Below are 15058 nucleotides of genomic sequence, written 5' to 3'. Positions count from 1 at the left end.
TCTAGCACTAAGTTTCTTTGATTCTTTTGCATTTTCATTCATTATTAAAATCAAATCCATTGTCCTGCATGCCTCTGCAACTAGCACAGGGTATCTTCCCTTAAAGACAACTTCCCACAGGGCCCAGAAGTACTCATCTTCCATGTGTTCACCACCCATTGCCATAGAATATAATACGGGATTGCCCTAAAGTGTAACATTAGAATTGCCTTAAAGATGCCTAATATTAACTCTTAGCTGCCTTAGAGCCTTGTCTAGCTAATATCTGGGGCTGTAATTTTTTTCAAACATCAGAATTGTAATCAAAGCAATAACTGGTAACTCCTTTGCATCAAATCAACTCAGTGCAACAAACATACTGAAAGGTTACAATGAGCAAGGTGCTATGCGGTAAAAAAAGACGAAAAAGCTTATAATTTAGTAAAGAAGACAAATGAAAGAAGAAGAAAGGAGTAAGAGAAGATCAAACAAAATTCTACAGTAAATTTAGAGGAAGAATAGACAATGTCTGAATTTAGGGGAAAAGGGGGAAAAAAGTCCCAGAAGACTGTGCTATAAAGAAAACTTTATTAAAGTATAATTTACATATTATAAAATATACCCATGTAAAAAATATAGTATGATGTATTTTGACAAATGTACACACCTGCGTAACCACCACAACAATCAAATATAGCACATTTCCACCATCCCAAAATGTTACCTTGTGCATATTTGCAGTTGATCCTCCACCTCAGGGCAACCACTGATTTGCTTTCTGTCACCATAGATTTGCTTTGCCTGTTCTAGGACTGTATATAAATAACATCATATATTATGTACCATTTTGTGTTTGGCTTCTTTCACTCTGATTATTTCTTTTTAATTGACGTAAGTTTTTCATCTGCCTTGGGAAAATACCTAGGAGTAGAATTACTGGATATGGTTAAGTGTATCTTTACCTTTATATGAAACTGGCAAATTTTTCCAAAGTGGTTCTGTCATTTCACATTCCCATCAGCAATGTATGAGAATTCCATAGTTTCATAATCTCACCAAACTTGAAACTGTCTTTTCAATTTTAGTCTTTGAATGCATATGCAGTAATGCATTAAGATTTTAATGGGCGTTACTCTGATAACTAATGATGCTAAGCATTTTTTCATGTATTTATTTGCCATTCATATATCTTCTTTCAAAAACTATTTGAATTTTTAGCATTGATTGATTGATTGATTGTAGGCTACACGCCCAGTGTGGAGCCCAATACCGGGCCCGAACTCACCACCCTGAGATCAAGACCTAAGCTGAGATCAAGAGTCAGACACTTAACTGACTGAGCCACTCAGGCACCTGTTAGCTTGTTTTTAAATTGAGTGGTTTTTTTATTTTTATTTTTTGAGGGGAGTGAAGGAGGTTGTCTTTCTTTGATCGAATTAGAGGAGTCCTTTATATATTCTAGATAGCAGTCTTTTATCAGACATGCGTTTGCAAATATTTTCTCCCAGTGTGGCTTGCTTTTTTCATTTTTTTAACAGTTTTCAGAAAAGCAAAACTAATAAATCTGACAACTTTTCCCTTTACGGTTTTCTATGTCCAGAGAAATCTCTCTATGCAAGGTTACAAAAGCAAGCGCTTTTTATGTTTTCTTCTAAAATTCTATAGTTTTAGCTTTTTATACTTAGTTATTACCCATTTCTCCCCATACGAATATCCTGTTGTTTCAGCATTTGTTGAAAAAATACCCTTTCTTCATTGAGTTACCTTACCGACTTTGTTGAAAATCAACTGACCATATACATGCGGGTCAATTTCTAGAAGTTCTAGTATGTTACACTGAGCTACAGGTCTAACATTATACCATATTGCAACTTTACTTTAAAAACCTAAAATCATGGGCGCCTGGGTGACTCAGATGATTAAGCGTCTGCCTTCGGCTCAGGTCATGATCCCAGGGTCCTGGGATCGAGTCCCGCATCGGGCTCCCTGCTCCTTGGGAGCCTGCTTCTCCCTCTGCTTCTCTCTCCCTCTGTCTCTCTCATGAATAAATGAATAAAATCTTTAAAAAAAACAAAACAAAAAAACCCCCTAAAATCATGTAGAATAAGTTTTCCAACTTTTGTGTTCTTTTTCAAGATTGCTCTGGCTATCCTTTGATATCCGCATAAATTTAAACTTGCATTTTTTTCTCTTTTAAAGTAAGCTCTACAGCCAATGTGAGGCTTAACTCATGACCGACCCCAAGATTAAGAGTCACAAGAGTACTAACTGAGCCAGCCAGGGGCCCTTGATTTCTGTATAAATTTTAGAATATAATTTCTACAAAAAAAGCTTGATGGGATTTTGATTGGTATTGTGCTACATCTATAGATCAGCCTGGAAAGTTAAACAATATCAAGTCTTCTAAAACATGAATATGGTGTATCTCTTCACTGGTCTTCTTTTTCTCAGCAATGTTTTATGGGTTTCTGTGGACAGGTCTTCCATATATTTTACTAAATTTATCCCTCAGTAGTTCATGTTTCTTCCTGTTACTGAAAAAAAATTTTTAAATAACATTTAAATTAATTTTAAATAACATTTAAATTAATTTTAAATTATTTTTTTAATTTCATTTTTCAATTTCTGATTACAAGTTTATAGAAATATAGTTGGTTTTTGTTTATTCACCTTGCATCCTGAAAATCTGCTAAATTTACTTAGTGCTAGAAGCTTTTTGTAGATTCCTCCCAGTTTTCTATATACACTATCATTTCACCTGTGAATAAAGACAGTTTTATCACCTCCTTTCTAATCTGTATGCCTTTTATTGCTTTTTCTTACCTCAATGCATTATAAAGGACTTCCAGGTGTAATAGTATTTTAAGTGGTAACAGAAGATAATCTTTGTTTTGTTCCAAAAGGGTGAAAAATTCAGTCTTTCTGAATTAAGCAAACTGCTGTAGATTTTTCATAACAGGTTGAGGAAATTCAAAAGAATTTCCTACTTTTCCTACTCTCCTGAGTTTTTAATATGATTGTATTTTAAATTTTATCATATGCCTTTTCTGCATCAACTGAGATGGCCCCATGGTTTTTCCTCTGTTAATATGGTGAATGACAGGGATTCATTTTCAAATAAACTGGCCTTGTATTCTGGGATTAACACCATTTGGTTAGGATGTATTGTGCTTTACAATATACTGTATAATTCGTTAGTATTTTATTAAGAATATTTACATCTGTGTTCATGAAGGATACTGATTTATACTTTCCTTACAATGTTTTTGTCTGGTTTTGATATTGGGGTAAAACTGGCCTCATAAGAGTTGGGAAGTGTTGGGGAGAGTTTGTGCAGAACTGGTGTTATTTCTTCCTTAAATATCTGATAGAATTCACCAGTGAAGTCATCTAGGCTGGAGTTTTCCTTGTTGTGAGCCAGGAATTTTACTTGCAGGGAGGTTCTAAAAATAGTAATAGAAAAAGTAATTCTACTTCTTTAGTAGGTGTGGAGCTATTCACATCTTTTAGTTCTGCTTGGGCCAGTTTTGGTAATCTGTGACTTTCAAAGAATTTGTCTATTACTTCTAAATTGTTGAAATTATCAGCATAAATGTCCATAACAGACTCTTACTCTTTCCCTTTGATTTAGCTAATTTGTACTTAAGCTCATCCAGTACATTTTTTATCTCAAATACTGTATATTTCAGTTCTAAAAGATCATTTGGTTCTTTTTTCAGATCTTCCATTTCTCTTATTATATTTCTTTTTCTTTAAACCTCAGTGTATATTTCTAATAGCTGCTTTAAAGTTGTTTCCGGTAATTTCATCATCTCTGTAATTTCTAGGTTTCTTTTATTTAACTGATTTTTCTCCTGGTTATGAGTGACATTGTCCTTTGTATGCCTAGTAACTTTTTTTCTTGGATGTTAGTTACTGTAAATGGTACTGTTGAATGTCTCAATTTTGTTTTCTTACTTTGAAGTGTTAGACTCTGTTCTGACAAGCAGTTAAGTAAATTTCAGATTAGCTTGACTCTTTTGAGACCTTTATAGCTTTGTTAGGGTAGGTCCACAGTAGAGCTAATTTACTCTAAAGCTAATTTAGCCCTACTTAACTAATTTGTACCTTCTGGGGTTTCTATTAAATGTTGCAGGTTTTCCACACTTTCTCTTCACTTTGGCTCAGCTTGTAGACAGTAGGCTTTTGTCCAAGTCTAGTGGAGTTGGACCTACCTGTGCACAGGTAGGAACGCAGTATCCTTGGTGTTCATGGGCAACCCTATGCAGATTTCTGGAGTTCTTTCCCTCCGCAGCTCCTTCCCTCCAGTACTCTGCCCCACAAAGTATAGCTTCCTTAGCCTCCCTCAACTCTTCTCTCTGCTTCCCATCTTAGTGAGGCTCTAGTCCTGTGCCTGGGTTCCCTCTCTTGGCACCATCATGCAGTGTCTAGGTAGAAATTTAGGTTGACTGTAGGATACATCTTGTTTGCTTCCATATTCTCATGAATCATGGCCCAGTACTGCCGGTCGTCTATATTCCCTTTAAACCTCTGTGTATATTGATAATATATAAACAACTATTGATAATAGTTGTTTTAAAGTCCTTTTCTGCTAATTTCATCATTTCTTGTTAGGCGGGCAAGTCTGGTATAAGTTTACACAATATACCTGGAAGGGAAAGTCCTATACAGGATTTTAATAGATGGAGATGAGAGAGAACGCCAGTAAAAAGGAAAGGTACACACAACAGAATGGAAGAGGTAAAAGGATACAGCAAACAATACAGTTTAATTGGAAGAGGTAACGGTAATTTCTTTATTAAGAAATGTCATAGATCTTTTTATATATATATGAGAATAGTAAGCATTAAATATTATTACTTATAAGACATCTTTTACCTCAAACACATATGAATACTTAATATTAAATCTATTCTTCCAACTAAGAAAATTTCCATGTCCTCTTCTGGTTTAACTTTAAATACCTGTACTTATGATTGTGTGAGCTCTCCACAAGGAACAGCACAGCAGGCCTCTTTCTACCAGACTACTAATATTGATGGCAGAGATAATAAAACAGTATTACAGTGTTCTCTGTAACATTCAGCAACATCCAATATACTTCATCTCTTCTGAAATAACTTTCAAAACAAAAAAGTAAGCCCATAACCTTACAGTATTTTACACATTTTCTATTTCTGGAATTATTCTGCTATCTTAATTACACACACACACACACTTTCTCTATTACTGCATGGTAATAAATGTAAACATCTTTCATATTTATATGGTGATCCAGAGTCTATAAATTGTTTTAAATATACATTTTATCCCCAGTACCCTATATGTTATGATCACACAAATATTCACTTTTTTATGTGTAGTACTTTCTACAAGAAATGGCAATTAGTGCTTTCTGTAAAAGGTAGTGCTAAGGTAGCTATTTACCCGTAATACTGCATTCAGTTTTCAAAGGATGTAAGGGTTTGGACTAGAATTCTTAGGAGCAAAGCCAGTTCCCGCTCTGCCTCAGTTACATTAGCCTACATTCTGGTGGGTGGGAACAGCTGAAGATCATTCCTTTGCTGAGAGCAGCCACAGACAATTATAGAGCTGGTTCTATCTTCTGGAGTAATATGACAGAAAACAGGAGTTAATAAAATGTATTCCAAAGATCGCCAAAGATTACAGAAGGACTCAGTTGGTTATTTGCAGCGCAGGTGCCAGGGTCTAAGAAGAATCTTTTCCTGAGCCCAATACCCCTGTAGCTCCTTCTTATAAGGAAGCCAGAGATGCCTTATATTTTCTAGATATCCTAATTTCTAACACCTAAAAATTATAAATCTCATTAGATTTCAGTAAAAAGTATGTATGTATGATTTTCTTATTCAAGCATAAAATGGGTTTGAATATTCAGCAAATCAGATATTAAAAACTTATTTTCCCTATTGATTATTTAAGAGTGTGAATGTGAGGCACCTGGCTGGCTCAGTCAGTAGAGCATGGGGCTCTTGATCTCAGGGTTGTGAGTTCAAGCCCCACACTGGGTGTGGAGCCTACCTAAAAAAAAAGAAAGAATGTAACGCGACTTTCCTCAATGTGTAAAATGTTTTCATTTAATGTAGCGTTGAGTTAATTTTCAACAAATATTTACTGAATATTTCTCATTGTAAAAGACAGTATAGGAGACAGAAAGATGACTAAGGCATATTGCCTGCCCTCAAGGAACTTACTACAGAGTAGTATGTGCATCTTTGGGTGAAACAACCTTAAAAGCACTACTGTGCTAAAGTAAATAACCATGATAATTTCATTTTTTAAAACAGAAAGATGAGGGGCTCAGTCGGTTAAGTGGCTCAGTTGGTTTTAAGTGTCTGCCTTGGGCTCAGGTCATGATCGCAAGGTCCTGGGATCAAGCCCCACATTGGGCTCCCCACTCAGTGGGGAGTCTGCTTCTCCCTCTGAGCCTCCCCCTGAGTGCACGCACTCTCTCTCAAATGAGTAAAATCTTTAAAAAAATAAAATAGAAAGATGATTAATCAAGTTTTAAAGATTAAAAAGTCCACCATTATTTAGGGAATGAGTTATTTAACACGGAAATACTGAATTCTACTAATGAGCAATTAACTTAGGATGCCTGTATCACCAAAATGGTCTTCTTTATAATTCTAAGTTTGTAAGACCTTTAGCAAGTGTTTTCTCCCCAAATAATCTGTGAGTCTATAGACAGCTCACAACTGGGGACTAGGGCAAAAAAGACAATGGTTGTTATAGACCTGCAATTCCTAAGGAATCAAGATTTTGGGCCTTCTCGGTATCCTCTCACTTGCAGGGTACAGACAAAACTCTGACTTGCACGAGATGGCATTTTTTCACTCCTCTAAAACACAGTGAAATGGTCAGGAAAAGAAAGAAAAGTGGAGAAGGTTGTGAATAATGCTCTCACCAGATAACTTGAGGCTAAATAATTTGGCAGTTATAGCACTGAAGGCATATTAATAATACAATTCTGAATTTATTGCCCAGACTCCCTTTTCTCATACCTAATAAACTAAAAGGTCCTACTGTTTGTAAAGTAACACTCCCAGTGCTTTGCCCTTTCTGTACTTTTGCTCATTTTACCCCCTTGATCTCCAACATTGTCTCCCTCTTTGCCCAATTTTCCACTTAACCCAGTCCAATTTCCATGACTACAAATTCTAAATGTCCTTTGAAGGCTGAGCTCCTCATAGCTAATGCATGTGGGAAATATTCAGTACTTCTCTCTCATTTGACCTCTGTGAGCAGTTACAGTTCTCATGGTTGATATAACAAAATACTTTCCCAGTTCTTACCCCCTTCAGTTTCCTCTTCCTTCACTGGTTACTTGGTACGCTCCACTCTTTCTCTCCTCCTTCTAGATTCGTAATCCCAGCTCATGTCAGACATGTCCGTGGAGAGAAGTCCCTAATCTGTCTCTCTAGACCAGATCTTTTCCTGAGTTCCTGATCTATTGGACATATAGATTAAGACATCTTGCAGGTAACACAAACTCATAATCAATAAAAATGAATTCATTTTCTCTCCATTCTCTGCATTTCTTGCTCTTAAAAACAGACAAAAGCTTCCATCTTCTTCCTGTGTCTTCTATCTCAATAAGCTGTCTCAATGTATTTTCCATATAAAAAACCTCAACTCTTGGGCGCCTGGGTGGCTCAGATGGTTGGGCATCTGCCTTCGGCTCAGGTCATGATCCCAGGCTCCTGGGATTGAGTCCCGCATTGGGGTCCCTACTCCTTGGGAGCCTGCTTCTTCCTCTGCCTCTCTCTCTCTTCTCTCTCATGAATAAATAAATAAAATCTTTAAAAAAAAAAAAAAAACCTCAACTCTTCCCTCTCACCTTTCATATAATTACTTACCAAATCCTGTAAATTCTCTCTCCATCACAGCCTCAATACCATTACATTGGCCCACTGATACTTAGTTTCTTAGCTAGATGATTAATAACTTCTGACTATCTCTAACACCACAACTCATTTTCCATTCCACTGCTACTGGAATGCTTTTATTTTTTACAACTTTAGTATCAGGTGTATAACATAATGATTTGATATCTGTATACACTACGAATGGAATTTCTAAAATGGAAATATGAATACATTCTGTCCTGAATGGTCCCTCGATGCCTACAGGATAAACTTAAAACTTCCTTTGTATGCCACATAATGCCTTCCATGATTTGGTCCTTATCTGTTTCTCTGGCTTCATCTTCCTGATCTCAGTGCTCCAACTAAGCTTAATAATTTCCTCAATGTGTCCTGTTGTTCTCTGCAACTATGCCAATGCATGTATTCCCTGGAACACAAGCCGCCCCCAACTTCACAACATGGAATTAGGACTTGGTCTTCAAGTGCTACCTCCTCCATTGAAGTCTTCCCTGATAACCCTTCAAAAGCAAAGACAATCACTCTCAACTTTGTAACATCCTAGACTTTGACCATGTCATTTCTATCTTTGTATCTTCCAAAGCAGGACTGTTTAGTTATCACAGGTACTCAGGTTTACTGAATTACTTAAGTAACATTTCCTCTTGATTTCACTCTGGTAGAAGTATTTTCTCCCTCCCTAAAAACACCTTATTTATCTCTTAGACGATTAGGCACTTCCAACCTTGTGTTTACAGCTATATTAATAAATATTTTACTTCCCTCATTACATTGTTAAGTTCTCTACATACCTCTATGGACCATCTGTTTTTATCCATCTATCCAGTTATAAGCATGACATCTTGCATACTCTGAATTACATTAGAAAAAATGATTTAAAAGAAAAAGAAAAAAAGGAAACATTAATATGCACACTTGTCTGAGTAAACACTGTTTTGAACTGGGGGTAAATAAGCCAACAGCCAATTTCACGGGTTGTCACTGTACATACACATGTTCATTAAGACAATTCTTGGGGCACCTGGCTGGCTGGGTTGTTAGAGCACGAGACTCTTGATCTCAGTGTTGTGAGTTCGAGCCCCATGATGGGTGTAGAGATTATAAATAAATAAAAACTTAAAAAAAAATGATTCTCTATGACTAAAAAAAACTAAAAGACTTGGAATTTCTGTAGTAAAAAATTCTAAGAACTATAAAATACTTTAAAAATCACTGCTATTGAATAAAATCACTTGGTAGACACAGGATCCACATGAAATATAAGATAATTGGACATTTATAAATAATCATACCTATACCTAGCCAACGTTTATGGAATAAAGATCACAAAGATGAAGTTGCCAGATATTTATGTCATATCTTTTCCTGAGCCTAATTCCACTACACCAGATATCCCCCTGGGATCTTCTCACTTCGGATAAGCAACTGAATCAGCCACAAATGAAGTTACTATTCCCAACTTCATCAGCAGCATCTGTTACTTCAACGGAAACTTTTGAAATACATACAATGCCACATGCAAATCCCCTGAGGGTTGAGCCACTTTATTCACTTACATTCTTCTCAAACTGCTCTTTATTTCTGTCTCTTATTTATATCTTTCCATTTCACATTGGTCACAAAACCATTTTAAGTCATTAAAATTTTGCAGTGTTTAACTACCATTAGTTTAAATAAAACAAATTTTATTAGAACAATTTGCAAGTTAGGCATCAAATTGTTCCTCTTATTTTAAATCATATTAAATTTACCAGAAACAATCTATATTTTTAAATGTGTATAAACGATAAATGGGGATTTAGCTCTTCTTTTTTTAGAGGTAGAGGAGGAAGAAGAAAGAGGAAATAAATACAGGTGCTTAGTACAGGGTTATACAGAGCTCTTGCAAAGTTATGTCACATAAAGGCTTTTGTATTATCTCCAAGAGACACACAGAGTTCTCTCTCATCTCCCAGTCCCTCCTAAAGATTTGTCAATGAAATTAACTGGTTAAGAAATATTTATTTAGAAATAAAAAAAACCCCTCATATTAAACTGACAAGAATAGAAAGGGAAAAATTATCAACAGAAACAGTTAATACTATACAATTATGGGAGCTGTTTTTTCTTCTTGTAAAGGTAACTACTGGGGAGCCTGGGTGGCTCAGTCGTTAAGCATCTGCCTTCGGCTCAGGTCATGATCCCGGGGTCCTGGGATTGAGCCCCGCATCGGGCTCCCTGCTCAGCAGGGAGTCTGCTTCTCCCTCTGCCCTTCATCCCACTGGTGCTCTCTCTTGCACTTTCCCTCTCAAATAAATACATAAAATCTTAAAAAAAAAGGAAGACTTAAAGGCTATATAAATTTGGTATCTATGTCTTTCAGTAATCCTTCTAATTCTGTTTTATACTTCCTAGTCTCCTTCCTAAATCTTTTTTTGTTTTCTTTACCTATCATTAACTTTGTGTGTAAGCACATGCATTTTCTTCAACATCTGGTTCTTGGTTCACTCCCTCCTTGGTAAAACAAGTCACTCCACAACAATTCATTTTTATTATTGTGGGGGGGTCATATTTTCTTCAAATCTTTCCCCACATCTTAAGACCAAACATGTCCAGGCTTACGTTTATAACTGCTTACAGGATATAACATAAATGATTATAGTAGTCACTACAAACATAACACATCTGAAGAAAAACTCACCTTCACAACCACAAGTGAAAATGGCTCAAATACTTTCTTCCCTGTTGTTATTAATGGCTCAAAATGCAGATTTATTTTCATCCTAACCCAATGTTTCACTCTCATTATCCAAACGGGCCAGGTCTTAACAATTCTATAGTATCTCCCTTTAAAATGTCTGTCTAAGCTAATATTCTGGCTTCCCTCCAGTCATCATTGCTCCTCACCTCAAATCTAGGAGGTGTTCCTGTGCCTTCAACTTCATTTGATACATACCAGCCAGATTTTCTCTTTAAAGGGATAATTTCATATTTTATTATTAATTTTTATCAAAGTAACACATGCATATGGTTTTCAAAACTCTAATACTAAAAAAGCATGTAAGAAAAAAACAGCAGTTCTCTCTCCCCTATTCCAGCCCGCACTCCTCCACAGGCAAAAACTTTCAAGTCTTTAGCTATTTCTTTTGGTACTCATCTAGATACTTCTAAATAATGTTCCTTCTGCTCCTTATGGATTTATCTATTTTTTAAATTTATTTTTATTTAGGTCACCTGGGTGGCTCAGTTGGTTAAGCATCTGCTTTCAGCTCAGGTCATGATCCCTGCATCGGGCTCCCAGCTCAGTGGGGAGCCTGCTTCTCCCCCTCCTCTTCGATCTTGCTCTCTCTCACTATCTGTCTCTCTCTCAAATAAACAAAATCTTCAAAAGATTTTTATTTTTATTTGAGAGAGAAAGAGCAAGCAAGCTGGGAGAGGGGCAGAGGAAGAGGAAAAGAATCTCAAGCGGACTCCCCACTGAGCCCTAAGAAGGGCTCAATCCCAGGACCCTGAGATCATTACCTGAGCCTAAATCAAGAGTCAGATGCTTAACCAACTGAGCCACACAGGTGCTCCTGATTTATCCATTTTAAACATTAGTATCTAAATTCCTAATAAAGTAAAAGAGGATTTACTTTTCTTATAACATTCTATCTGAATTTCTTCTCCCTCCATCCCCTTTCTCAGGTTAAGATAATATTCATCTTATGACCATGTAGTAGTATACTGTTTCCTTTCTTACACAATGCTTTAATTTTCCTGTGTTTAATACCAGCCTAGTTGTTTCATTTACTTGGCCTGAAAGTCGACTTATTACCATGCTAGCCACTAGCACCTTGTCTCTCTAAAAGGTCCTCCTGATATCTCCAGGATTAGGGAAGTGCCTGTTCATTATGTGTCTGTTGCATTATAAAAGTCATCACCATCATAAGTGTCTAATGGACCCATTTAATAATTTATCTCACAAATAATTTACAGAGATTAAAGAGATAATGAATAACAATTTTATTAGAAATCCTAATAATTTAAACATGGCAAACCAAAACTTTTACTTCATATAGTCCTGTTTTTGAAGCTAAATATAGAAATGGGCAACTTCTTGAAATACAACCAACTATTCATTGACTATCATCTATGAACTTGAAACATATCCATTTTGTAAATACTACACCAGATCTCAAATACATCTCTTCTTTGCTCCATAGTTGCAAAACACTTTCACTTTTCAACTTACAAACACAAATTAAAATGATTAATCCGTTAGTTTTTTTTCACTTCTGTATCATTTATTCCCTTCTAGTCACCTCTGCATACACATCTACCTTCAGTGATTGTCCACTTGATACAAACTATATCAAGGAAATTTTGGTACACAAACACCATAAAATATGAAAGAAGACAGTCATATATCTTTTTATCAAAGCAGGATGGTACAGATTCTCATCATAAAATATTGTGTGGTAAAGAACTTCCTGCTGAATGACTAAGTAGATGAGAATACCCTATTTCCTTTTTTTGTCTTTAGCAATACATTCATTTGTCAATTCTTAAGTTTGAGAAAATTCATCTATAATAGTCTCTGAAAAAATCAGAGTCTGAGACTTTACTTAAAAGACCAAGTTCATCACATCATTAAAGTCTAGGTACTACCATCTGTCTCCTTGCATTTATGTTCTGATTGATCTAATAATTGTGAAATGTCTTCCTCTGTCAATTTTCTTCTACTTGCCATTTTGAGCAGAAAATGTAAAATTCTGAATTCTCAACTTTGTTCAATGAAAGCTAAAAAGGATGGTGTTTCCAGACTTCTTTTATACATTCTTGAAAGATAATGTAATACTTAGGGCAACATAGTAACAAGGATGATGAAGACTTACTTCACTATTGTATCATCCTTCTAGACAATTCCATCATCTGTTTTCTTATTATTTTAGTGTTTTTTTTAGCATAGTTGGGAATAATTGATGAGTAATGATAAAACTATTCTTAGGATGATGAAATAATAAAATGTTTCAAAGTACAGCAAAATAAGATCACTAGGATCCCATGATGTAACTTGGATATATATAGAAGGATCCAATGGACTCATATAGTAAATCTGAGATAGAGTTTTATTCTATTAATCACTTCTCGGCCTTTTGGCTAAGATCAAGTGGAGTTTTATTCTATTAAGAAAAGTAAATTTTCTCTCTGTTCTTTGGAAGACTACTAAGAAAGAATAAAAGTTCCTCAAGGTCCTCAGGATATATCAATGAACAAAACAGAGATTGCTGCCTTTGTAGAACTTATATTCTACTGGGGGGGGACAATAAACAAAACATAATAAATAAGTAAATGATGTATGCTAGCAGTAATTAAGTGCTTTGGAAAAAAGAAAAGTAGAGCAGGATAATGGGAATTGGTAGTGCTGGGTAGAAGTTACAACTTTACATACGGTAGATAGAGTCCACCTCACTGATACTTAAGCAAAAACTTAAAGATCAGGGAATTAGCCATGCATTTCTGCGGTAAGAGCATCCCAGGTGGTAGGAAAAGCAAAAGCAAAGTCTTTAAGGTGGAAATATTTGTGATATGTTTGAGAAATAGCAGGGGGGGCCAGTGTGGCTAGAGCAGAGTAAATAAGGGCAAGGTGAGGTCAAAGAAGTACAGGATACTAGATTCTGAAGGGCCCTGTAGGCCTTATAAGAATTCTTGCTTTTATTCTGAGTGAAATGGAAAGTCAATGGAGGGCTTTGAAGCAGGGAGAGCAGTTAGGTGCAAGAATTCTGTCAACAAATGATAATACCCCTGACCAGGATGGTAGCTAGGAAGTGGAAGAATCCTGAATATATTCTGAAGGTAGAGCCAACAAGATTTCCTAATGAATTAGATATGAATGTAAGAGAGAAAAACCAAGTCAGAGGATGACTCCTAGGTTTCTGACCTGAGCAACTAAAAGGATAGAGTTAATGCAACTGAAACCTGCAACCGAACATGTTATAGGGGAAAGAGGAATTCAATTTTGGACAGATTGGATTTGCAATATCAGACATCTAAATGATGTTGAGGAAGCTATTAGTCTTGTGTTAAGAAGACAGATGTGGGGCGCCTGGGTGGCTCAGTTGGTTAAGCGTCTGCCTTCAGCTCAGGTCATGATCCCAGAATCCTAGGATCGAGCCCCATTTTAGGCTCCTTGCTCAGCAGGGAGCCTGCTTCTCCTCTCTCTGCCCCTCCCCCCTCGTGCTCGCATGCTCTTTCAAATAAATAAAATCTTAAAAAAAAAAAACCACTGTTTTTTACGCTCGTATCACAGATGAAAAAAGATGAGATTTATGTGAATTTTTCATTTTTTTTTTCCAAGTAGGCTCCACGAGGTCTGAACTCATGACCCTGAGATCAAGACCTGAGCTAATATCAAGAGTCAGATACTTAACTGGCTAAGTCACCCAGCTGCCCCAAGGTTTATGTGAATTTTTTAAATTATTTGTTTAATGTCACAAAGCTGGCTGACTGGAGGCTCACTTCCAAACCATGCTCTTAATCAATATGGTATTGTCAATTCTACATTATTTTTATCAACAGTCTCCCCTCTGTCCATAATAAAGTTTTATGGAAAATCTCACAATATTATTTTTTATGTAGCACATGGCAACTACTCATGAAACAACTTGCTGAATTTCAAATTGCACTTTCCCACTTTTAACATAGGATTATATTCTGATATGAATAATTGGATTATCTGAAGAGCAAAGTTAGTCTTCTATTTAGAGAGAATCTTGACTGAGGTTTCATAAAAATAATGTCCCAGCTTTCAAATTGTTTAACTCGAGTCTAAAATAGGGGTCAGGAACTATTTTCTTCTTACTCTCCAGTATATCTCTATCACCTTGCATGGTGTCTGGCACATAGTAGAAGCTCAATTAATATTATTTAACGAATGAAATTGGAAGAATTAAGTGATTTCCTAAAAAAGATGTCAGTTGGGGGTGCCTGGGTGGCTTAGCCAGTTAAGCCTCTGACTCTTGATTTCTGCTCAGGTCATGATCTCAGGGTCATGAGATGAAGCCCTGCAGCAGCGGGGAAGTCGGCTTGAGATTCTCTCCTCTCCCTCTGCCCCCTCCCCCTACTCACGCACATGCACACGCACACACACCCCCTCTCTCAAATAAGATAAAAATCTTTTTTAAAAAAAGATGTCAGTTGTTTTTACTGATCTT

General features: G+C 36.2%; 1 protein-coding gene and 1 pseudogene across 2 annotated transcripts in view; one reads left to right on the top strand and one right to left on the bottom strand.

Moving 5' to 3' along the window:
- The window catches only part of ZCCHC7 (zinc finger CCHC-type containing 7), a 242381-nt gene that overhangs the window by 56525 nt on the left and 170798 nt on the right, over positions 1-15058 (bottom strand). The gene's annotated exons all lie outside the window — the stretch shown is intronic.
- Positions 12985-13156, top strand: LOC148162435 (U2 spliceosomal RNA; annotated as a pseudogene).

This window comes from Eumetopias jubatus, unplaced genomic scaffold (genome assembly GCF_037043125.1).
Source record: "Eumetopias jubatus isolate StellerSeaLion01/CBP00866 unplaced genomic scaffold, mEumJub1_p1.0 scaffold_15, whole genome shotgun sequence".
In the NCBI taxonomy this organism is placed as follows: Eukaryota; Metazoa; Chordata; class Mammalia; order Carnivora; family Otariidae; genus Eumetopias; species Eumetopias jubatus.
The sequence above is the reverse complement of the archived record's forward strand: the minus strand, read 5'-3'. Positions and strand labels throughout refer to the sequence as shown.